The sequence below is a fragment of the Taudactylus pleione genome, unplaced genomic scaffold (assembly GCF_031769625.1).
Source record: "Taudactylus pleione unplaced genomic scaffold, aTauple2 ptg000053l, whole genome shotgun sequence".
In the NCBI taxonomy this organism is placed as follows: domain Eukaryota; kingdom Metazoa; phylum Chordata; class Amphibia; order Anura; family Myobatrachidae; genus Taudactylus; species Taudactylus pleione.
Genome location: NW_028284455.1, coordinates 22,446,483 through 22,471,261, shown reverse-complemented (window position 1 = coordinate 22,471,261; position 24,779 = coordinate 22,446,483).

Sequence of the window (24,779 nt, the reverse complement as noted above, 5' to 3'; positions counted from 1 at the left end):
TCCTGAAGAGAAACAGGCTTAACAGGTGGTACAAACTGAGGGGGTTTAAGGAATGACTTCCTCCTGAAATAGCACCGGCATGCAATGTTAAAAGTAAACAAGATTTATTCAAAGACAAGACTGTGCTGAAAAGTTCTAGATACTTAAGCATAAAGTCCTCATAAAGCAAAGTTCAGATTATCACAACAAGCAGGTGTCAGGATAGCCACGCAAGAACTAAAGTTCATATAGCACAAAGTTCATATCATACCAACTAACGGGTGTGGAGTTGAACTCCGTAAGGTGACGAAGATCTGGTATGAAGCTGAGCCCCAAGACGTGACAAAGATCCGGTATGAAGTGGTGCGGGGTTGAGCCCCGAGACGTAACTGAAAACCCGGTATGGAGCAGTTCGGGGTTGAGCCCCAGAACATGACTGAAATCCGGTATGGAGTTGAGCCCCAAGGTGCAAAGGAGATCCTGTATGAGGAGGTGCTGGGGTTGAGCCCCAAAACGTGACAGAGGTCCGGTGTGGAAAGGTTCAGGGTTGAGCCCTGAAGTGCAGTGAATATCCGGTATGGGGTTGAGCCCCAAGATGTGACGGAGGTCCTGTGTGAAGAGGTGCAGGGTTAAGCCCTGAGACAAGGCAGAGGTCCAGAGTGAAGCGGTGCAGGGTTGAGCCCTGAGATGAGACTGAAGTCCGGAGTGAAGAAACTTTTATGAAGCAGTTGACAACTGTTAGTTGAAGGTAAACTTGAAGAGACCATGAAACTGCAGCAAAGCTAGGCTAGTAGTACAGCGGAGACTACCAGCAGAGTTAAATTTAGTATTACAGCAGAGAGTTCAGTAGCAGTGCTGGGATCTGTAGTGCCGTCAAGCATCTGTAGCAGAACCGGGCAAAGAGAGTCCACAGCATATATCAAGTACAGCGAGGATCTAGCAGGAGTCCAAGGAAGAACCTGAAGGTAACGTTGCACAGACAACAATGCTCAGTTACAGACTTTTATACCTGATGCACGAAATCCATTGGAATTGTTAAAGCATGTGACCCAGATAGAACCAGGTTTAGAAAACCAAGTAATCACAGACCCCAGCAAGCAGACGACGCCCAAGGAATAGAGGATCACTTTAACTCTCTGTATACTCCATGCGATACACGCCAGCAACCCGGAAGGATACTCCAGCAACCACAATGGAACCTTGGCAAGTGTAGTTTATCTTTAAACAGGGATACAGTTTGGGTTCTGACACAGAGATTCTGGCTTCCTGGTGAATCATACCAAGACTGGCTTTACATGTTGAGGCTGCTCGAGGTTGGAATGACATGTTACCTTTTCAATGGGGTCACTCTACATCAAAATATTTAGGGCTTTATATTCCTGCTCATCCCTCTTGGCTGTATGCTGCTAGTTTTCCAGACCTTATCCGTTGAACCTTACTGGATATTCAGGCGATACGGCACTTACCATTGTCATACTTATCTAGATGTCATTTGATTAACATGTTTTCTTCCTGAGATTGTAATACCCACTTCAGAAGTTACCCCTCCTGCTTTCTGATTCCAACTTAAAGACACTGAATAAGACCATTAGCAGATTCATCTGGGCTGATAAAAAAAAACCTGGATTATTTATTTAAATGTAGGTGGAGTTAACCTTCCCTGTCTTTATGGTACTTATGCTGCGTGGCCAATTACGGTTATGCGGTTGATTGGATTAAAAGTCACGGCTTAATTTGCTACTACCGGCCTTTAGCTTGGATATCCCACATCCCAAGCCTTCTTCACATGCATCCATCCTCTGTTCCACCACAATTAATACGGCACATTTACAGCTTAGAGTGTCTTCTTCTTTTTATTAATTATATCTGCCCCTGGCCCATAACCTGGGTTTTGCCACTAATATATTTATCTCTTTGTATCTCTGGGGTCTTTGCTTAATCTACCAGTTTCTGGTCCAGAGTACTCTGCAAATTCTTGGTTGTAATAGTTTAAGACACTTAGGGCCTGATTCATTACGGGTCGCTATTCTGCTTATACGCACGGAACTGCGTTGCTAATATCAGTGGTGATATTTTAATGTCTGTATTCACATTGCGATTGCAGCCTGACATAAGGAAGCCCACTTCCCCTTACTCACATCCATATACTAGGGCAACATAGCGAAACAATCGGTAACGTTGAGTAACATCGGACCCATAGGCACAGTTAAGGCAGGTCAGACTTCTGCGCATGCTATGAGACCTCAGGCAGTGTCTGGTTTCGCAGTGGATAATATATGCACTCCCCTGGAATGGTGTTGAAACGCACTGACACACCTGTGTTCACCCGATCACCCCCCGTCACCACCCACGAACTGCACTTCCTGTCAATCACTCTGCCATGGGTCTGCGTAGTCACTGCATTCTCAATTCCTAATGTAGCATCTAGTTTGCGCACTGTAATGCATACACAGTGTGAATTAATCGATAGATTGCGTGCGTATAAGCAACTGCATTCCTTGCTGAATCAGGCCCTTATCTCCACAACTGCCTCTTCCGTTATTTGTCTATTATCAAATACACAATTATTGTCCATATTGTCCAAACTCTCTGACTGTGATAAGTGCTGTGGATGGTGTGCTGCGCAATAGGTGTTTCCACATCCCTCTTATATACTCACATTAGACTATATATTATTTTGATATTAACTCTACTGGTCTAACCAAGTGGCATAATGTTGTCCCCAATGTGTCTCTATCCTTTGTGAGGTTGAATAAACAGCCTATTTTCACTTATTTAGCAGCCATGCATTATAAATTGGTGCATCAATCATACATTACCCCAAAATTACAGGGCTTCACAGGAATCGAATTGTTTTAAATGTCACTAGCCAGGGGCAGACTTAGGGCCTGATTCAGCAAGGAACGCATGGATGCAGATATATACGCAATATGCTAATGAATGCATAAGCACGGCAATTGCAGCAGAATAAGCAGACACCCAGCCCTACATAATACCACCCACTTCCTTTTCCTTGCGTCCTCTATACCTGGCAAGACAGTGGAAACATTGGTAACATCGAGAACCCTCTGACCCATACGCACAATAGTGGTTGACTTGACTCTCCCGCAGACATAGCGAGACTTCCTGTGTGCAACTAGAACTCAGGACGCAAGGGATTAATTATGCATGCCTCTGAAACGCCGTCCAAATGCACAGGCGCGGCTGCGTTTGCCTGACCACTCCCCCATCACCACCCACAAACGGCACTTCCTGTCAATCACTTGTCCCTGGGGCTGCCTTGCATATGCATACTGCATCGCACTGAACAAAAACATTGAACATTCCGTGCATTTGCATCTGTGCGTTCCTTGCTGAATCAGGCCCTTACTACATTACATGTGGCCCTGTGGCGAGGTCCAATAGTTTTGGTCCGTGATTGAAACTTATATTAGTGCTAAACAGGGGATTGTATTTGAGGTCACTCCAGATGGGCTTTGCGGGATATGCCCCCTTCATTGAGGTCACTTAAATTACCCCATAGGATGATTTCTGCTGGCTAAAATTGTGGTATCAGCGAATAAAAAAAAAACATCTTGTCTCAATGGATTTCCACTGATACCCTATCCCTGTCTTTATTGTTACCTAGAGTTCCTTACTTGTTTTATATGGATTGACTAAACAAAGAGAACAGCACTAAAAAATTATTTTCTATTTGGCTCCCCTATATACATACCTGATCCCTTCAAGTTAAGAGCTCTCTTAAGCTGGGTACACAAATAACGATGTGTGTACTCAGCGATGTGACATCCGATGGGCTGACATATTGGGTGGCCGGTACACATTACATGATCCGGTGTACGACCACCCAATATGGTGGGCACCTTCTATATTCACCTGCCTGCCATCGGCAACTGGGGCATTCCATCGGCCCTACATGCAGGCCCGATGGCCTACGGGATCGCTCATGGTCATCCATAGTGGGTACACATTTGTTGATGTGGACAATATGTCGGCCTGATCCGCCAGCTTGGGCGACATATAATTTAATGTGTGCCCATCTTTAGATCAGCGATCCACTTAATATCATGCTATAATCTTTAACTATTAACCTTAGGCAAACTCCCTTTTGATCTGGGTCCCTTCTTTAACCCTGTGGTGTCTTCATGCATTGTTAATAAGCAGCCTTCCTTCCAACCAATGTACTCCCTCCTAAATGTTTGGTGCATGTGTGCAGTTGCCATTCTCCTGCTATATAGTCAAACTTCATATGGTTTGTAATTGTTACAGTATATGTTTAATGCTTTGGCCTGCTGCTAACTCATTTTGTTACATTTCTTGTAACTAATGTCTGTAGTTTTACAATAAAATACAATAAAAAATATAATGTTGCTTCCTATCATACATAGATGATTTCTCTTTCAATAGAGTATATTAAAAATGTAAAAAATCTATTTAAGTAGTTTTATAAGCCACATAAAGTACTCTACAATGGAATTTTCCACGGGATGTACACTGTAATCCCGGCGTGGTACTAATGACAGGCGTCGAAAACTCGCCGCCTGTCATTAACCAGACACCGGAAGACCGACGCCCGACATACTGAACGATGGTAAGTCAGGCGCCGGGCATGGGCAGCCACGTGGGGGGGGAGGGTTGGTTTAGGACTCCCAGTGGAACTTAGGGTTAGGCATCCCCCAAGGAGGGTTAGGGTTAGGCTAGGGGAGGGGGAGGTTAGGGTTAGGCACTTGGGGGGGGAGGTTAGGGTTAGGCACCCCTAAGGGAGGGTTAGGGTAGGGAATTAGGTTAGCGATACTTACCTTAGGACGATCTGAATTTTCACCCTTGCCGGGCAGCCGCTGTCGGGATTTGAACCACCAGCCATGTGTCCGGCAGTAATACTTACTACACCCTTTTCTACTACTACAAAATCAGCTCCAAGTTCCTCTCTTAATACTGAAAATATATTTGATAACATTTTGTTGAGTTCTGTTTTCTAATTAAACAAAGTTAAACAAAAAGACAGTTAATTAATTTAAACAGGAAAAAGTTCTTCAGGTAAGAAAACGCAAGACTGTGGCTGGAAATAGTAGAGTGTGTGCAAACGAATTTAAAATGATAAGGTTCTCGAATGACATTTAGTTATCTAACAAATGAAATCAACACAAAAGTTAAATTGCTTCTATGACACCGCATACTAAATTGATGCTTAGAGCGGATTTTCAAATTAAATTTATATAATACATCTCCAGGTTTAAGTCGCACTCTTCTCCTGCAAAGAGAATGCAAAGTATATGCCATCAGCTATTGTATCTTGTATCCTGTTTTCATTAGTTTAGCTAAAGTCAGAGAATATTTCTTGCAAAGTCCTATGCAGGCTGGGGGAAATTTGAAATACATGTATATCTACCACCCGTCACATTAACCTTTAATGTGGTAGGTGACTTACTATAGTATATTAGCTATTACTATACTCCATTTACAAAAATATTTTAATATGTGTATTAAATGATATGTGACTATTATACTAGGTGTGGCTATTAAATAACGAGACTGATGCTATTATTTATGTTTAATTATGTTAAGTACATTTTATCTCTGTTCCCCTTCTGCGTACTCCCCTTTTGCATCCACACACCGCTGCATTCTTATTTTCCATTGGTCAAAGCCACGCTGTAGCTCATTATCTGTCAGCTGTCTCAACAGCTCCGTCATTTGCTTCTTTACCTCATTAACTGATGCAAAACGGGTTCCCTTGTGTACAGATTTGACTTTAGGGAAAAGAAAGAAGTCACACGGTGCTAGGCCTGGCGAGTATGGAGGGTGTTCTATATATCTCAGCCAAAACTGCTTCACATAGAGAGCTGTGTGGGCTGATGCGTTATCCTGATGGAGGATGAAACCATTTTTCCACAACTCCGACCTCTTTCTTCTGATTTTTTCCCCAGAGTTGCTAGAACATATTTGTAGTAATGTTCATTCATCATTAGAATGCTGAGTGAATGGTCAATTCGAACATGTTTCTCAATTTTTTTCAAAATCTTTATTTGTTTTTGATGTGCAAGCCCTTCTGGGACGTTCATCATCTTTGACATTCTCGTGACCGTCACTAAGGGCCAAATGTAATAGGGTGAGAGTTTAGAAAATGTGAGTTTAGCAGTAAAACTCTCACACTCAACACTGATCAAGTTGTATTTTCAAAACAGGAAACACCTAGATGAGAGTTTAAATCTTGAGAGTTCATTGAGCCTGAAAAACATGCAAGTTTGCATGTTCTGTGACTTTATTACATTGGCTGAGTTTAAAAATGTGAATCTCTCACCCTATTACATTTAGCCCTAAATTTTTTTTGACACATACACATGTGCACGTAAAATACAATCTTCCTCGTAAGCCTCGGTTAGCATACCAAAAGATTTGGTTGGCGTTTTGTTAAATTTTACAAAAAATATGAAGTTAACACGTTGCTCTAATTTTGAGCCAATGATTTTTATGATGCATGGGAAAAACACAACTTCTTCGAATGCTGTGTGACAGCAAACTATCTGTGCGAGAGGGGTGAAACTTGCAAAACCATTTTGGGATAGTCCAAGGTCAATGTTCCCCCACTTCCTTTTACTCCACACATTATGGTTTATTTTTTACAAGTACAATCTTCAGAATAAATAATGCAATAATGAATGCGCAACAACAATAAGGTGCAGCTAAAGTGCAAAAGAAAGTACACACCCAATTGGTACTCAATAAAACAAAACGAAGAATAAAGGACTATTGCACCTCTATAGCGCTCCCTAGAGGATAAATTCACATAAAAACAGAGCACCCTGTGAAAATAACACACAAAATGGGATATTATAATCGCCTAAAGAGACATATGAAAGTCCCCAATACTGGAATTGATACAGTATCCTTCCACTCCTTCAGGCTTAGTACATAGATCCAAAAAATGGAACATGCATATACAGGAGAGAAAGAAATATATAGTGTAGTAGTCCTTTATATATTGAAAGGTTTATTAATGGTAACACTTACAAACATAGAAGAAATAAAGGCATATCAGCATATCCCCCAAAGAACTGGAGGACCGTGGTTGTCTCTTGCCTTTCCCGACGGGGTATCCGGAGACCTTGTCTGTATATCATCTGGCTTTTCAGACTCACGGACCTGCTATATGCCTTGGGGGATATGCTGATATGCCTTTATTTCTTCTATGTTTGTAAGTGTTACCATTAATAAACCTTTCAATATATAAAGGACTACTACAAGTACAATCTTGTAATTTAATAGCCACACCTCGTATATCTGATTCCACTGTACATTTAAGATAACTTTTCCAAATTTAAAATGCCTAGGACATAGAGAGGCCCACGATGTCAGCCTTAACCTCCCTGTTGGCTTTACACCGACTGTTTATTTGTTCTTTTATTTTAACTATTTTCCCTTTTTTATATTTTGGTGAACTGTTATGTAGAGGAGCACTTTCTGGTTAGCCAACATTCCCGCAGGTGGCAGAAAGAAGACTCCCACAGCTTGCAAGCTCTGCAGAAAAGTGTGTTGGATTACTAAAGTAATGTGCGAAGGGTGGTTTGGATCTAATAATGTGGGCTATTTATTTAAAGAAATGGCTGGTGGTGGCTGTTAATTTAATTTGGTATCTATTTCATTACATTTGGGGGCTATTATTGCAAGGACAGGCCTGGTTGGGGAGAAATAGATCAATTTATTGGCTGTGAAGACTACAGGGGTTATGTAATATATTCCGATTTCACGGATCTGTCTGTTTTTCTGCAAGTTTGCTGCTGAATTTAAACAAGCAATCAGTAATAAGGCTGAACCAGCATTATAACTGATTGCTTCTTTAAATACAGCTGCGGTTTCGCAGAAAAACAGACGGCTCTATGAAATCGGAACTTATTACATAACCCCCTTATATTGAGGGTACACACGGTCAGACTTTAAAGACTATCAGATAATGATAACAATCGTTATCTGATCATCCTGCATGTGCTGGGTGTTTGATATCGAACAACCAGCACATGCCCCAAACACCCACTACTACCACGACCCCGCGATCAACAATCGCTGGTCACTACAGTAAACAGGCTAACCTGGTCGATATTGACCAGGTTGACCTGCATGCATGGGCGATGGTAGATATCGATATCGACCATCCGTGCCCGCGCATTGATCATTGTTTGGTCGTTGAAGGGGCCCATAAACAGGACGATATAAACGATGGAACGATAAACTATATCGTTATCATTTATATCGTCCTGAAAATGGTCCTGTGTGTATGCACCATAAGTTTCATGAAAAGCCTACTTGATGACAAGGAGGCCAGTTTGTTAAATGTAACTGGCATTGTTATTTTCCGGGCTGGTTTTGAAGAAGGAGATCAAGAGTATTCACTCACTATTCAGATTTCTAGAGTTGGAGAGTACTTATCCCTTTTCCAATGTGGTAGGTATGTGGGTGTGATCTTATAGGGCGCACCTAATGGAACTGTATATGTTAAAATGTAGGGTCAATGCTGTCAACAGATGTTCTATCGTATACTACTATGCGTGTCTATATATATATGAAAAGATGGATATAATGTATAGAGATGAAAGTAGCGTTTATTAAAACATGATATAGCAATTCAGTCCAAATAAAATATAACATATAGCAATGAGTATATACAATGTGCATCAGGGTAAATGGCAGCACAAAATGGTACCATAAATTAAAAATTATTCAATAAAGTCACACAGTGTCTATAGTTTAAGACCAGCGTATTTCAAAATCACTGCTTAACAGATGGTTAAGAGACCTGTAGTTCCTGAGCAGTCTTCTCAAGTTATCTTTGTAAAAAACTGGAAAATAACATCCGGCACTATTTGTCAAGTATTAGGTCCACTTTTTTCTTCCCTTGGTCAATATTCCCAATGCCGTCCGTATTAATTATATATGATCTGGAACAAGTCCGGTCAAAAATGCTGTATTTTAATCGATGGACAGTCAGATAGTAACGCTGGGTTCCTTATTCTGATGTCCTAATAAAGGTATTGTATATGCATAGGAATGCAAGGTGGGATAGGTGTGGTTAGGGTGCGTGCACCTCCTACCTTTGGCTTCTCAGCTTCGCTTGCAAGTGGTGAGTTCCAGCTTGGCGTGTTCCCTGCCTTGTGTGAACTCGTTGATCTGAGGGGTCCGTGTCTTCCGCCTCCCTCCGTGTGTGGTCCCAATCAGGCGCCGGCGATGCAGGCAGCAGGTCTGGGTCCCCCCTGGTAGAGCTCTTACCACGGGTCCAGGTCACCTGTTGCTGTAGCGATGTAGGCTGGCGCGTGTTGGGAGCGTGTAAATCTGTAGCTAGTGCATGCGTCCTACGCGTTTCTACCACGTGGGCTTCGTCAGGGACAGTGATTGTGACTGTTTTTAACATATACAGTTCCATTAGGTGCGCCCTATAAGATCACATCTACATACCTATTACTTGTTCTAGTGACCTTGGAAGGGGTCACTCTGATCTGTGGCAGCCCTAAGGATTTATAATACAATTTTTATATCACTCCCTGTCATAATAGCGCGGATTTCACCCTAATGCTATACTTTTCCAATGTGGGCCCATACATTCCAAGATCCGGCCAAACACTAAAAGAGCTTTAGGGGAGATGTATCAAGCAGTGTAAAGAGTGGAGAAGTGGATCAGTGGAGAAGTTGCCCATAGCAACCAATCAGTTTTGAGGTGGCATTTATCAAGTATATTCTATACAATGGTAGGGAGAACCTGATTGGTTGATATAGGCAACTTCTCCACTGGTCCACAACTCCACTCTTTACACTGCTTGATACATCTCCACCTATGACACTAGCAGCAGGTAGTGAAATCTGAAAGAACAGGTATCAGAGAACAACACAGTCTGCCAACTGTACCAATTCTGAATTGTAGGACTGTCCTGTGATATCAGCACAAAACTCCTTTGCAAATAGAACAGGATGGTGGAGGGAGGACTTAGGGCATAAGATATGAGGAAAGAATGGTGGTGTCATCTACATGCCTCCCAACTGTCCCGCAGTTAGCGGGACAGTCCCGTTTTTCTGGGACTATCCCGCTGTCCCGCCCGCGGCTGCAGTGTCCCGCGGTGGGGGGGAAGTTGGGGGAAGCATACACGCTGCTCTGCTATGCAGAGCAGCGTGTATGCAGAGCTAGTATAGATGCTGTGCGCATGCACACAGCATCTATTCAGCGTACGGGGGGGATCCTGGGGGCTGCCCAGCATCTCGGCAGCCTCTCGGAGATGCTGGGCACGCCCCATTAGTGATGTAAATGGGGGCGTGTCATCAGACCATGCCCCCTTTACTATTAGGTCACGCCCCCTTTTCGGGAGCGCGCACGCCTTCGGCACTCGCAGGTCCCGACTCCCTCCCAACAAATGTTGGGAGGTATGCATCTATGACACTGTGAATGTGGGGATGGGGGTATCTTACAATGGAAGAGAGAGTGGTGGGCATATTTGACAAGTAGAGGTGAGAGGCATGGCATAATGTGAATAGTAATTTTAGCTGTTGTTTGGAAATGTGTAACGCAATCGCATTATCAGCAACCAATAAGAAAACCATTACTAGTAACTGTCGCTTATTTGCAGCGACCAGTGGTGTGGTATGGATTTTATAAGGAAAACAGCAGCAGGTGAACAACTCAGTCAGCTGTTGGCAAACATGACTGACTTTCACTATTTACTTTAACTGAACCTCCATCCCCTTCTGTTTCTGAAGATGCCTTTCACTTTTGTGGTGTATGGACACTCTTGTGGTTATTTGCCAGCTTAAAGTAATTGTGTCCCTGGTGTTTTTCTTTGTCAACATGATTTCTGCTGACACATTGCCAGAACACTCATTCTACATGTACGCAGACATCCACTGTGACTGCTGCCATCAGACAGAATGCAGAGATCACAAAGACTGAACAGAGATGACAACAGCAATGACAGTTGAACAGTGAAATTCCATTAGATCTCTGAAACAATCGTGTACTTGGTGTGATTAGATTACTTGGTACCACCTTTTAATTTTGCACTGCTTTTACAAATGTTTAACTGTTTTATATTTCTAAGAAGATGATGTGGAAGGTAAGATACAAAGCTGGCCAAGTACTGTAATCTCAGTGCATCGTATGCCAGATAATATTTGTTTGACGTTACTTGCATACAGACTAGTAGAGCCCTAGATCATATTAATCCATCACTGAGTAAATGATAGACAAATCCCTTATGAACTAGACAAATCAGTAAAGAACTAATGTTATTTTTAAGTATCACAAGTCTGTAAACGCAAAGTTTCTTGCCATTATAGTTATAAGAAGGCACAAACTACAGTATTTAACGGTGTAGTGAACATTTTAGGATATAATCAAAATATAATAATCAAACATAATGTAAGTTTTAAGACTAATGTATAATGCAGTGGTGTCATTATGGGTGGTGACACTCAGTGCGGAATCTAGGGACTCTTCACACTCGAAAAGGGGTGTGGCCTCGTACCAGCGAGGTCACGCCCCTGTTGTGTGATGTTTTGGTTTCAACTGGTATAGCTTGCATCCCCCTAGTGAAGCCATTGGTCTGATGATACAATCTGTTGCTGAATGCTGATTTGTCAGAAATCACTAGACATCAATCACTTTTTTATTTCAAATCATCTAGAGTTGATGCCTGACAATGATACTGAACTTTTTCACACATAATTTTCACTTGGCAGTACCATTAAAAAAAATATTTTTTTTTAATTGAGGCATGATACAGATGCCTAGTGGTTCTAACAAATGACTGTGATGCCACGCACCAGATCCTTATAATGAGCTTTTAGAACCAGGCTAATTGTGGTCCTAGACTTTCGTAGAACCCTTTTCCCAAGGAGCTGAACATACTCCGTTGTCCACAGGCAGGGGAAAACGCAGGACTTGTAAGTGGGGGTTTCTGCATATGTATATATGTATATACAAATATATATATATATATATATATATATATCACCCACATGCCTCTCACACATGGATAGTTACATTTTACCAATGTATTGAGTAAGTATAGTTGTATTCCCAATTTGGACTGCACCCCTCCTCCCCTCCTACACACAGACACTCAGAGCAGATTACAGACACTTATACTGCACATTACACACACTGCACATTAAACACAGACACTTATACTGCACATTACACACATACACTGCACGTTACACATACAGACACTTACACTGCACATTACACACACAGACACACTGCACATTACACACAGACATATTTAGAGAAGATTAAACACAGACACTCAGAGCAGATTACACACAGACACTTGCACTGCACTTTACACACAGACACATTTAGAGCAGATTACACACAGACACATTTAGAGCAGATTACACACAGACACTTGCACTGCACATTACACACAGACACTTGCACTGCACATTACACACAGACACAGTTAGTGCAGATTACGCACAGACACTCAGAGCAGATTACACAGACACTCAGAGCAGATTACACACAGACACTTGCACTGCACTTTACACACAGACACATTGAGCAGATTACACACACTCAGAGCAGATTACAAACAGACACTCAGAGCAGATTACACACAGACACTCTGAGCAGATTACACACAGACACTCAGAGCAGATTACACAGACACTTGCACTGCACATTACACACAGACACAGTTAGAGCACATTACACACAGACACTTGCACTGCACATTACACACAGACACCTTGCACTGCACATTACACACACTCGGACTGCAGACCATCAGAGCTGCTAATTACAGGCTGTCCGGACTTGAGCAAATGAGGGGGAGTGTAGTGAGTGACATCACTGGCACTCAAAGGCAGATGGGAGCTGTCAGGGAGCTGCAGCCACAGCAGCTCCCTGACAGCTCCCATGTTCCTTTGACAAAGCTCTCTGTCTCACTTTCAAAAACAAATAATACTTGTGCGCTGCGGGGATGGATTGGCCTGGCAGGAGGGGTTTCTAGGTACTCAGAAACCCCCCCCGCGTGCGCTACTGACAGGTTTTATGCATACACAAGTAAAGACTTTGGGCCTCCAATAGGATCACAGTTTAGAAAATGTGAGAATTTAGCAGTAAACTCTCATATTGGTTGAGGTTTATCTTCAAAATGGGAAAACATCTGGCTGAGAGTTTAAATCGTGAGTTTTTTTGGTCTAAAAACAGGCTAGTTTGCATGTTCTCGGACTCTATTACATTGGGCGAGTTTAAAAAGTGTGAGAGATTACTGCTAAACTCTCCAATTTTCTAATCTATCACCCTATTACATTTGGCCCTTAATCTTAGGAGAGTCCTGGTGGAAGGAAAATATGAAACACTATGGAGGTAAACATGCTTTAAGGACAGTTCGCTGAGTGCATTTAACAAATACAGTCATAGCAAAATGCAAATCAAGGTTCAAATGCCCCTGATCAGGTTAGAGCAGGTGGGTAACAGGAATATTCAGACAGAGGTCAGGACAGATGCTACACCACATAACCAGCCATTATATCCAGACAGAGGTCAGGACAGATGCTAGACCACATAACCAGACATTATATCCAGACAGAGGTCAGGACAGATGCTACACCACATAACCAGACATTATATCCAGACAGAGGTCAGGACAGATGTTATACCACATAACCAGCCATTATATCCAGACAGAGGTCAGGACAGATGCTACACCACATAACCAGCCATTATATCCAGACAGAGGTCAGGACAGATGCTAGACCACATAACCAGACATTATATCCAGACAGAGGTCAGGACAGATGCTACACCACATAACCAGCCATTATATCCAGACAGAGGTCAGGACAGATGCTAGACCACATAACCAGACATTATATCCAGACAGAGGTCAGGACAGATGCTACACCACATAACCAGCCATTATATCCAGACAGAGGTCAGGACAGATGCTGCACCACATAACCAGACATTATATCCAGACAGAGGTCAGGACAGATGCTACACCACATAACCAGCCATTATATCCAGACAGAGGTCAGGATAGATGTTACACCATATAACCAGACATTATGTCCAGACAGAGGTCAGGACAGATGCTATACCACATAACCAGCCTATATATCCAGACAGAGGTCAGGACAGATGTTACACCACACAACCAGCCATTATATCCAGACAGAGGTCAGGATAGATGTTATACCACATAACCAGACATTATGTCCAGAGAGAGGTCAGGACAGATGCTACACCACATAACCAGCCATTATATCCAGACAGAGGTCAGGACAGATGCTACACCACATAACCAGCCATTATAGCCAGACAGAGGTCAGGACAGATGCTACACCACATAACCAGCCATTATATCCAGACAGAGGTCAGGACAGATGCTACACCACATAACCAGCCATTATATTGTCGAAGCTGAATAATTGGCTGAGACAAGTTCAGTTTAAAATTTAATCGCGGCGATGCCATCTTGCGAATGGCTGCAAGACTCCATTTTGGAAATGAGATTGCAAGACACCATTTTGTGGTCAGCGTCAATTCAAGTTATAACTCAGGAGCTAAGAACAGATGGCAATGTTTTTGTTAACCTACCAAGGGCAACTGGAAAAACAAGCTTTCTGAGTAAAAGTAAATAAGAAGAGACAATGGGTATTTTTACATACAAATTGGGAATCCCTGGATGCAGATAAAGTATAGTTGTGGCAATTGTAATATAATATCTACACAATTGGATTTGTCTGAATCCTAGACAGAATGGCCCCAAATTCCACAGCTTGAGGTGGTAATACATTTGCATTTCACACAAGAGTCTGTGAGAACAAAAGAGGTTTTGTTTTCCTTTGAACACACAACAGGTGGGGGCCTGCTGACAGAGGGCATGTAGAACTACAACCCTCAGCCATCCACACTGCTGGATGATCACTTCGTGTATGAGAAATTATGCACTGATATCTCACCCATTAATAACTAGCGTCCTTATATCAAACCCCGAATACTCACACACTACATATTCGCACACAAGGTTCCATTAGCATCAAATTGTATGATTCAATTTGGTTAAGTTAGTTTAAATGCTAAGAAATATAGGTTTTTGATATCTAAGTTATTATACATGATAAGCAAGGTGTGTTTGGTTTCGTTCTGATGCGTATGCTTTTTACAGAATCCCGGTGTTATCGGTGGAGAGATCGCATCATGCAAACTCAAGTTACGGATCGCAGAACTTACAAGCAACAAAATGTTTAGTTGATGGAATGTTACAGGAGGCGTTACCAGAAAGACTCCGGCTGTTAGAGGCAGGGAAAGTCTATTTGAAACAACCTGTTAAATGTGTCGTTACATATGCTTCTCTTCTGGGAACCAATGAGATCAGCAGGAAGTTCCCCCTTTGTCCTGTTTCAGTCTGGGGGGGAATAAATACATGTGTCCGAACACTGGTTTGCCAGTTCATGCTGAATTTTGGGTGAACTGAGGATATCTAGTCAGAAGTCTATCTCTGGGTCCAGAGGCTCAGCGTATGTATAACCGTACTTGGGTCTGTATTATTTCCTTTTACGCCTAACTTGTGTATGTATAGATTGCGTGTAACTGACTGTACTTTTACCTGAATAATACTTGTGCGTTGGAAACACAGATTCCACTCCTGTCTTTATTTGCGGTTAAACTGCGTACGCAATTAGCGTTCTGTTTAGAGGTTTTAGGCAGGGTTTTGTCTTAGACGTTCTTGGAAGGTGAATCTTAGAGGTTTATAGGAAGGAATATATTAAAAGGTTTATTGACGAATTCAACAGTGGGGGCTCATCGGTTTATCACACTATCTGATACACGATAACACTCGGTCAGTCCTCTCTCAGCAAAAGGGTTGAGGCGCCTTTTGGGAGACGCATTAGTCTTTCATTACCACAGTGTTGCTGAGAGCGTACTGCCAGTTATTGTGTAGAGGAAACGCTGATTAGAATCCAGGGACAACAGAAGAAAAAAAAGTTTGTTTTACCTCTGTTGATAGAACCTTGTGTTTAGAGGGGTGCTGCAGTATTTGCGTACGCAGCTAAAATGCATTTTTGCGTACGCAGTTAAAAAAAAATAATTATACGCTTGTGTGGTAGTCGCATAATTGTGTATGCGGACGATCGCACAATAGCGGTTCTGCTGCCACGTGTTTGAACAAAGCCATTGAGGTTTACATTTTTTTCTATCTACCAATATCTGGGTTAAACGTTTATTTTCTGCGCAGAGAAAAAGTGTGTAACAGTGTGTGTATTGTTGGTAGGGGTAATTTATTCCCTAAAGTTAAGGGTACCGTATGATCCTTAAGGGCTAGGTGCAAGGGTTAGCCTAGTCGCTCGGTAAGCAGCTTTACCGTTCTAAACACAGTAGCAGGTGTACATGTTGTCTTTGTTGTATAGAGGTGCGTGAGAGTGGCCGACATACAAACTCTCATAGGTTTGTAAGTTACCTTACTAAAGCTTATCCTGGTCTGGAAGTTGCCTGTTTCAAAACTTATCTAGGTGTGGAAGTGGCCTTACGAAATCTTATCCAGGTGTGTGGGCGCCGCCGACTTAAATCGTTCACAGGTAAGTGAAAGTATCTTGATTGTCTTTCACCAGTTAAAATTTTTATTGAAAAGCGTAGGAGTTGTCTCAAAATGGGAGCCACGCAAATGGTAGAAATGTTAAGCAATGATGTGCTGCTAATGGAGGCTCCGATTGGATCAGCCCGTCGTATTATGCATACTTAGTACGGTATTTATGCAATAAGGTATTGTGATATATGGTTTAATATGACGAGAAAGAGTGTTAGACCGTTTCCCAGAATTGGTAGTTTTGACAAAAATGTGTTAGATAATGTCCAGGATCACATCAGTATGGTGCGATCCCGAGAGAAAAAGATTAAGTATTTTGAATGTTTAAAAATATGGCCGCATGAAGGGGATGCTTGGTTTAAAAATGTGCAAACGACGCAAACTAGCATTGCGAACGCATTGCCAGAAAATACATCCGCGACGCTGAGTTGCAATACGGGTGAGCTGCAAATTGGCGCGCACGGACGGCAAAGTAGCGTCATGGAGAGTATTGCCAGCAGTTCACGCTCACCTCCCCCACCTTATGTGGATGGAGGTGCATGTACGGTTACCAAAAATACCAATAAAAATGTAACAAGTAATTTGTACCCCCTCTTAAGTAACCATAAAGAAAATGTTTATGATGTAGAAGATGAGCCTATTGTAATGTCTGCTATTTCCCATGCTGTACAAATGATAGATGCTGCATCACCACAATCACGGGTGGTGCCGCCATCTCCATCGGTAACAGCAAGGGAAGTGTTAATACACTCGGCACCCATTGAGGAAGTTGTTAATACCATATGTAGCAGCAGCAGATTAAACCCCCAGCCAGGTAACCAGGTCAGAGGTAGCAACGCTGCCGGTCTGCATCCCATTCGGACAATAACTGTTCCGAATGGAAATGCAGATGCAAACGGTGTAGTGCCCATGAGGGAAGTAGTAATGCATTGTCCATGGACAAGAGCAGAACTGAATTCCATCTTAAATGATTTCCCCAATCCCAAAAAGGAACTAGCCAAATGTTAAAGATTTTTGAGAAATTTGGGTAGTTCTCATGAGCCCACTAATAAAGATTGGCGTGTGGTGGTAAGGGCCTGCCTGCCACACAATACCGACGTGACAAAATTTATCACGGACTGTGTATTGGATGGCGACGTTCCCTTAACAGACCAAGTAAACCAAGGTAACATTTCCCGCATTGTGACTCAATTGGGTGTATATTTTCCAGTAGTAGTTAACTGGAACAAAATCTTCACAATCAAACAAAAAGAGAGTGAAACTGCAGAAGAATATTGCGACCGGGCTCTGCAGGTTATCACCCAGTACACTGGGATAGAAGATATTAAAGATAGCATTCACCACAGGGGAATGATAGTCACGATATTAATGGATGGGTTAAAAGAGAATTTAAAAACTCGGGTTCAGACCTCACAGCCTGGCTGGCGGGGACTTACAATAGATAACCTCATAGAGTCTGCCATAGAACATGACAAAAACATCTCAAAAAAGAGGGAGACCAAGAGCGAAAAATTAATGGCTGACAGTATACATGCTCTAGAGAGAATGACGTTAACATCACAGCCAACAGACACGCTTGCACTTGCACACACACTCATGCCAGAACAAGTTGCTCTCACTAACCCCACTCAACAACAAACACAACTCTATCCCACTAACCCAATGCAACCACAGGTCCCAGGATATCCACCCACTTCTTTTCCCCCACAATACCCTTACCCTCCCTATCCTTACCCATATCCACCACCTTTGCCCTCTGCTCAAACTTCACAACAACACATGCTTTCACCTGAATCACGGACATGTTTTAATTGCAAACAAACAGGACACTTAAGTAGAAACTGCACAGTAAAAAGAGTATGGACCCCACACCAAGGGAAACCTGGATATCCCCATAAGGGATATGCACAGAGATCAGCAAATATTCAGCAAGCACCAGCTCCAATTGTAGCCGTAAATGCTTTATTGGAGAATGGTAGCCAACGCAAGGGGTCAGGTCATACCTGTAGTCTACAGATAGTCAGGTTAACAGGAAGTACTAGGGAAGAACTGGTCTTGATGGTTGATGTAGCTGGTACTGAATATCCTTTTCTTGTAGACACAGGGGCAACCAAGTCAGTGATGAAATCTCCCGTTAATTTACAGGTGACCAATGAGACAATACCAACAATGGGTGTGACAGGTAAAGTGGAACGTTATCCTTTAACCAGACCCGCAGAAGTTAGTATTGGGCTGTTGCATACCAGACATTCTTTTCTTCTGGCTGCCGCGGCTCCTACTAACCTGCTGGGCAGAGACTTGTTATGTAAAATGGGATGTGTCATATATTGCACCCCTGATGGTGTATATTTAGATATCCCAGAGAGAATGCTATACGAGGTGCGGGATATGTTAAACACCCCACAAAGGATAATGTACCACTCTACAGTTTTAAAAGAAAATCCATCACAAGTAGATGAAATGTTGTCCCAAATTCCAGATTCCCTTTGGACAGAAGATGGACAGGACACTGGATTAATGGCAGATGTAAGCCCGGTAATGATACCCTTAAAAAGTGGTAGGCAAGCTCCAAAAATTCCCCAGTACCCACTAAAACAGGAAGTAGAACTAGGGGTGTTTCCAATAATCGAGCGATTATTGCAACAGGGAATTTTAGTTCGTACAGCTAGTGTAGCCAACAGTCCCATCTTTCCAGTAAAGAAGAGTGGTGGGAGGGGTTATAGGCTGGTGCAAGACCTTAGAGGTGTTAATAAGGTAGTAGAGAGCCAATTCCCTGTAGTGCCGAATCCAGCTGTCATCCTGATGCAGATCCCACCAAATGCAACCCATTTCACTGTCATTGACCTCTGTTCTGCTTTCTTCTCTGTGCCTCTCCACCCTGACTGTCAGTACCTATTCGCATTTACATACAGAGGTGTGCAATATACATGGACACGATTGCACCAAGGTTTCATAGACAGCCCCAGTATTTTCTCCCAGGCATTGCATGACTGTTTACAAGCTTTTCAACCTGCCAATGGATCAGTTCTAATTCAATATGTGGACGATTTATTGCTATGTTCTGACTCATTTATGTCATGTGTGAATGATACTAAACTTTTGTTACTTCATCTCTCGCAAACAGGACACAAAGTGGCTAAGGACAAGTTACAGCCGTGCCAGCCCAGAGTAAAATATTTGGGACATTGCCTAACCCAGGGGTTACGACATCTCACAAATGATAGAATCCAGGCCATACAAAACATGACACTGCCACAGAATCAACAGCAAATTCGTACCTTCTTGGGAATGTGTGGATATTGCCGAATGTGGATCCCAGGTTTTTCTATTTTGGCCTTGCCTTTACAGGAACTAGTCTCTTCCTCAAAGCCCGATTGCGTCACACACACTGAGGAATCAGAACAGGCTTTTCTTAATCTTAAAGATAGCCTGACAAAAGCTCCTGCATTGGGAATACCCGATTATGAAAAACCTTTTGATTTATATTGTACGGAAGCCGATGGTTGTGCTGCAGGTGTCCTTACACAAAAACATGGTGATGCCAGTAGGCCCGTAGCATACTACAGTGCCCAATTGGACACGGTAGCAAGATCACTCCCCACCTGTTTGAGAAGTGTAGCAGCTACCGCTTTATTGGTGAGTAAAAGTGAGGACGTAGTATTGGGCCATGATATGATTGTCTACACTCCCCATGCTGTATCTGCTCTGTTGAACTCAGCTCAAACCAGACACGTCTCCTCGGCTAGGTTCACCAAATGGGAACTAGCCCTAATCGCTCCTGCAAATATTACAGTTAAACGTTGCAGTACGCTGAATCCAGCAACATACCTGCCATATGTACAACATGATGTACAAAGGGTGGAAGGAGAGGAGTTGCTGGTGGGAGGTGAGTTCAGCAGACATGATGACACCCACGATTGTATGACATATCTGAATCAGACCTTTACTGCTAGACCTGACATACATGACACACCTTTAGAGAATGTGGATGTGACTTTCTATACGGATGGGAGTTGTCATAGACAAACAGACACAGGTGAATTATGTACAGGTTATGCTGTTGTAAATGACATAGAAGCTAAACCTCTCGGTCCTCCCCACTCAGCCCAGGTGGCAGAGTTAGTAGCACTGACTAGAGCATGTGAACTGGCAGCAGGCAAATCTGCTAACATTTACACTGACTCGAGGTATGCGTTCGGGGTGGTGCACGATTTTGGGGCTCTATGGCATCTGAGAAATTTTATGACAGCAGCAGGCACACCAGTTGCACACTCCCGACACATAAAACATCTCTTAGAAGCAATCCAACTGCCCAAAGCAGTGGCAGTAATTAAATGCAAAGCCCACACATGTGAGGATGACCCAGTGTCACTGGGCAACAACAGAGCTGACGAAGCTGCAAAATGGGCAGCGGGGTTAAAAATGCCTTCTCCAATTGAAACAATTATGTCATTCCAAACCATTGATATGCTGAAATTAATTGAGATGCAAAATTTGTGTTCAATTCAGGAAAAATCCATATGGAAGTCCAAGGGGTGTAGGCAAGAGTCCTCCGGGCTCTGGAGGGATGGACATGGTAAGCCAGTAGCCCCCAAGGCATATTACCCCAGCCTGGCTGAAGCAGCACACGGTCTGACTCATCTGGGTAAACAGGGCATGTGCAAGTTGGTGAGGGCATACTGGTGCGCACCAGGGTTTTCTTCACAAGCAGAGAAGATAGCAATGTCCTGTCTGACCTGCTTGAGAAAGAACATAGGGAAAGCGATCCCTACCGAACCATCCCACATTCCACCGACTGATGGACCTTTCCAGGTGATACAAATTGATTTCATCCAATTACCACCCTGCAGGAACCTTAAGTATGTATTAGTGTGCACAGACGAATTCTCTAACTGGGTTGAGGCCTACCCAGCAGCCACTAATACTGCTGCGTTTACTGCCAAGAAAATAGTTCAGGAATTTGTATGCAGGTACGGTATCCCTAGAATCATCGAAAGTGATAGGGGTACCCATTTCACAGGTGATGTTTTCCAAAATATGTGTAAGCTGATGGGTATTAATAGCCGACTTCACAGCCCCTACCGACCGCAAGCCAGTGCCAAGGTAGAGAGGTTGAACGGGACTATTAAAAATAAGCTAAGTAAAATAATGGCGGAGACTGGACTAGGATGGCCAGAAGCTTTACCTTTGGTCCTACATAGTATAAGGACCACTCCTAGATTTCCTCTGAATCTGTCCCCATTTGAAATATTGTTTGGTAGACAACCTCATTTGATTATAAGTCCACAGGAAGACCTGAAGGGTAACAACGAGGTAACTGTGAAGTATCTTATATCAATGAGTAAGCAGTTAAAGCAACAGCAGCAGAAACTGAAATTGTTGTCCCATGATATGCCTGAAATGAACTGCCATGATGTTGAACCAGGAGAATATGTAATGATCCGAAATTTCTTACGTTCAGGTTGTTTGACTGATCGGTGGGAAGGTCCGTACCAGGTGCTGCTGACAAGTACTACATCTTTGAAGGTGGCCGAGAGAGATACCTGGGTCCATTCCACTCACTGTAAAAAGGTCAATCAACCGGTGGAGAAACAGATGGGAGACAAAGCTGATAGTGTGGATCTGTCACTCGCGAGCTTGTTCCGGGAGGATTGAAAAGGTTGTAGTGAGATACCTGAACTGAGAGAAATTTGCAGGTCTTGTTGTGACAATGGATGGGCCTGCTGTGTTCATTTTCATATTCTCTTTTAGAGTGTTCACCATCCTGGTCAGTTCGGGAATACCCAGTGTCTGTGATGGGGGACCTATTGAGGAAACAGGAGCTGATGGCAGTGCTGATGGAGTGGAGAAAGGAGGAGTGCAATGCCAATCATGGGAGTGTCTGACCAATCTTAGTACTGTTATTGTTAAGAGAGCTGTCATTCCGGATACTCGGGGAAGGTGTGAAGGGTTATCGTCTGAAGATTCCTGTATTTGTGAGTTTTGAGGGTCCTTAGTTGATGAGAACTGTATTCAACGGTGCCAACCTAAATATAACCCGTACTGGGGAGGGTATTCTTTAGAGGATTATCACAGCATGGTAGGCAAAGTGTTAAATCAACCGATTACTGGGTGTGTTCACATGTGCCACAGGGACAGCATAATGTAGGGTTGGTGCCATTTCCGCTGAATATCACGGAAATTTTAGAATTACAAAAGGGGAAAACATTGGATGGAAAATTCCTCTCATCCAAACCACCTCATTTCAAACTCTATCAATTTCAAGTAGATAAATCACTTTTGTGTTTAAACATAACCAACCCCAATAAACCCGGAGGTTGGGAAGTGACGGGGAATAATCAGACGATGACCTTCTCACAAAGAGCTGATAATGAGTACATAAACTATGATCTGCTACACTCAATTAAATCAAGTGGGAAATATTTTAGGTACCGGTATACATTGAGTTCCACCAAAGAAATGATTGGTAAAGTACCAGATGGTTATTGTGCTAAAATAATACAACCAGAAACTTGCATATACCAGATGGAAGAGCCTGAGATAGGATTGTTTGCAAGAGAAATGTGTTTAATGATAATGATGCATACCATTCCTTATATTCTCCCTGATAATGTATATTTTATATGTGGAAGAAAAGCGTATAAATGGCTCTCCCCGAGTTCCGAAGGTTTGTGTTATCTGGGAAGAGTTGTACCAGAAGTTATGACCCTCACACATGTTGAAATGTTGGGAATACATAAAAACACACCGTCACCATATCTTCACACACAATATGAACACAGAGGCAAGAGAAATATGATACCTGGTGATATGCATAAAGCCACTCAGTTAATCAGTGAGACAACTGGCTTCCAAGTTTTAGTCGCCCTGGATCCCACCAGAAATGCTAGGGGTACATTAAATTTTAGATATATCCAGGAACTTGCTAAATTAATAGATAATATCACCGAGATGTACGATAACACATTCAGGTACACAGGGAGAGAATTGCAAGCGTACAAGAAAGAACTAGTGCAACACAGGCTAGTGTTGAATTATTTAACTGCTGTTACTGGAGGGTATTGCGTAACATTAGCCACCCAATTTGGAGTAAAGTGTAGCACTTATGTCACCAATGATACCAGCGACCCTAAGGAGACCAGAAGATGGATGAGATTCTGCAGCTAAAGTGGGAATTTCGTAAGAACCATAACGCATCAGTGGCTGAAGCAGGGGAAAAGATAGAAGGATGGGTGTCATGGCTGAACCCACTGAAATGGTTCTCGGGTCTAGGAGAGTGGGTCCAGGAAGTGGTCGCCAGCGTAGACAAATTCTTGATCCTTATACTGATTGTCATCATAGTAATTGGCATATGCGTCCGGTGTGTTCCTATTGTGTTGAAGTGTGGAAAATGTGAAAACAGAGTGAAACGAAGGGATGAAACTATGATGGTGGTCAGAAATGATAATATGTATACCGAGGTAGATACAGAACTGCACTACAACCCTGAGCTAGGAAGTACCATCATTTAAATGTATAATATTTAGACATGCATAGAAGATATTATTGAAATGTTATTTATAGAACAACCAGACAATGTAAAGTCTCAAATTCCCCTTCAAAACTACTGTTATAAGACTGGTGCATCCCCACATCTGTCACATGATCTCCCAAGATCCGCGGTGTGCGTATAATAGTAGTTTTATGCCCCCGCCTAGAGACACATTGTTGATGGATTAAGAACCACCTTGTGCCATCCCATGATAACACTAAATAATATGTTAATGTAAGCCCAAAATAAATTTTTATAGCAGATTGTGATAGCATGTTGTTTGCTATCAAAGGGTGGACTGTCAAAGCTGAATAATTGGCTGAGACAAGTTCAGTTTAAAATTTAATCGCGGCGACGCCATCTTGCGAATTGCCGCAAGACTCCATTTTGGAAATGAGATCGCAAGACACCATTTTTGTGGTCAGCGTCAATTCAAGTTATAACTCAGGAGCTAAGAACAGATGGCAATGTTTTTGTTAACCTACCAAGGGCAACGGAAAAAACAAGCTTTCTGAGTAAAAGTAAATAAGAAGAGACAATGGGTATTTTTACATACAAATTGGGAATCCCTGGATGCAGATAAAGTATAGTTGTGGCAATTGTAATATAATATCTACACAATTGGATTTGTCTGAATCCTAGACAGAATGGCCCCAAATTCCACAGCTTGAGGTGGTAATACATTTGCATTTCAC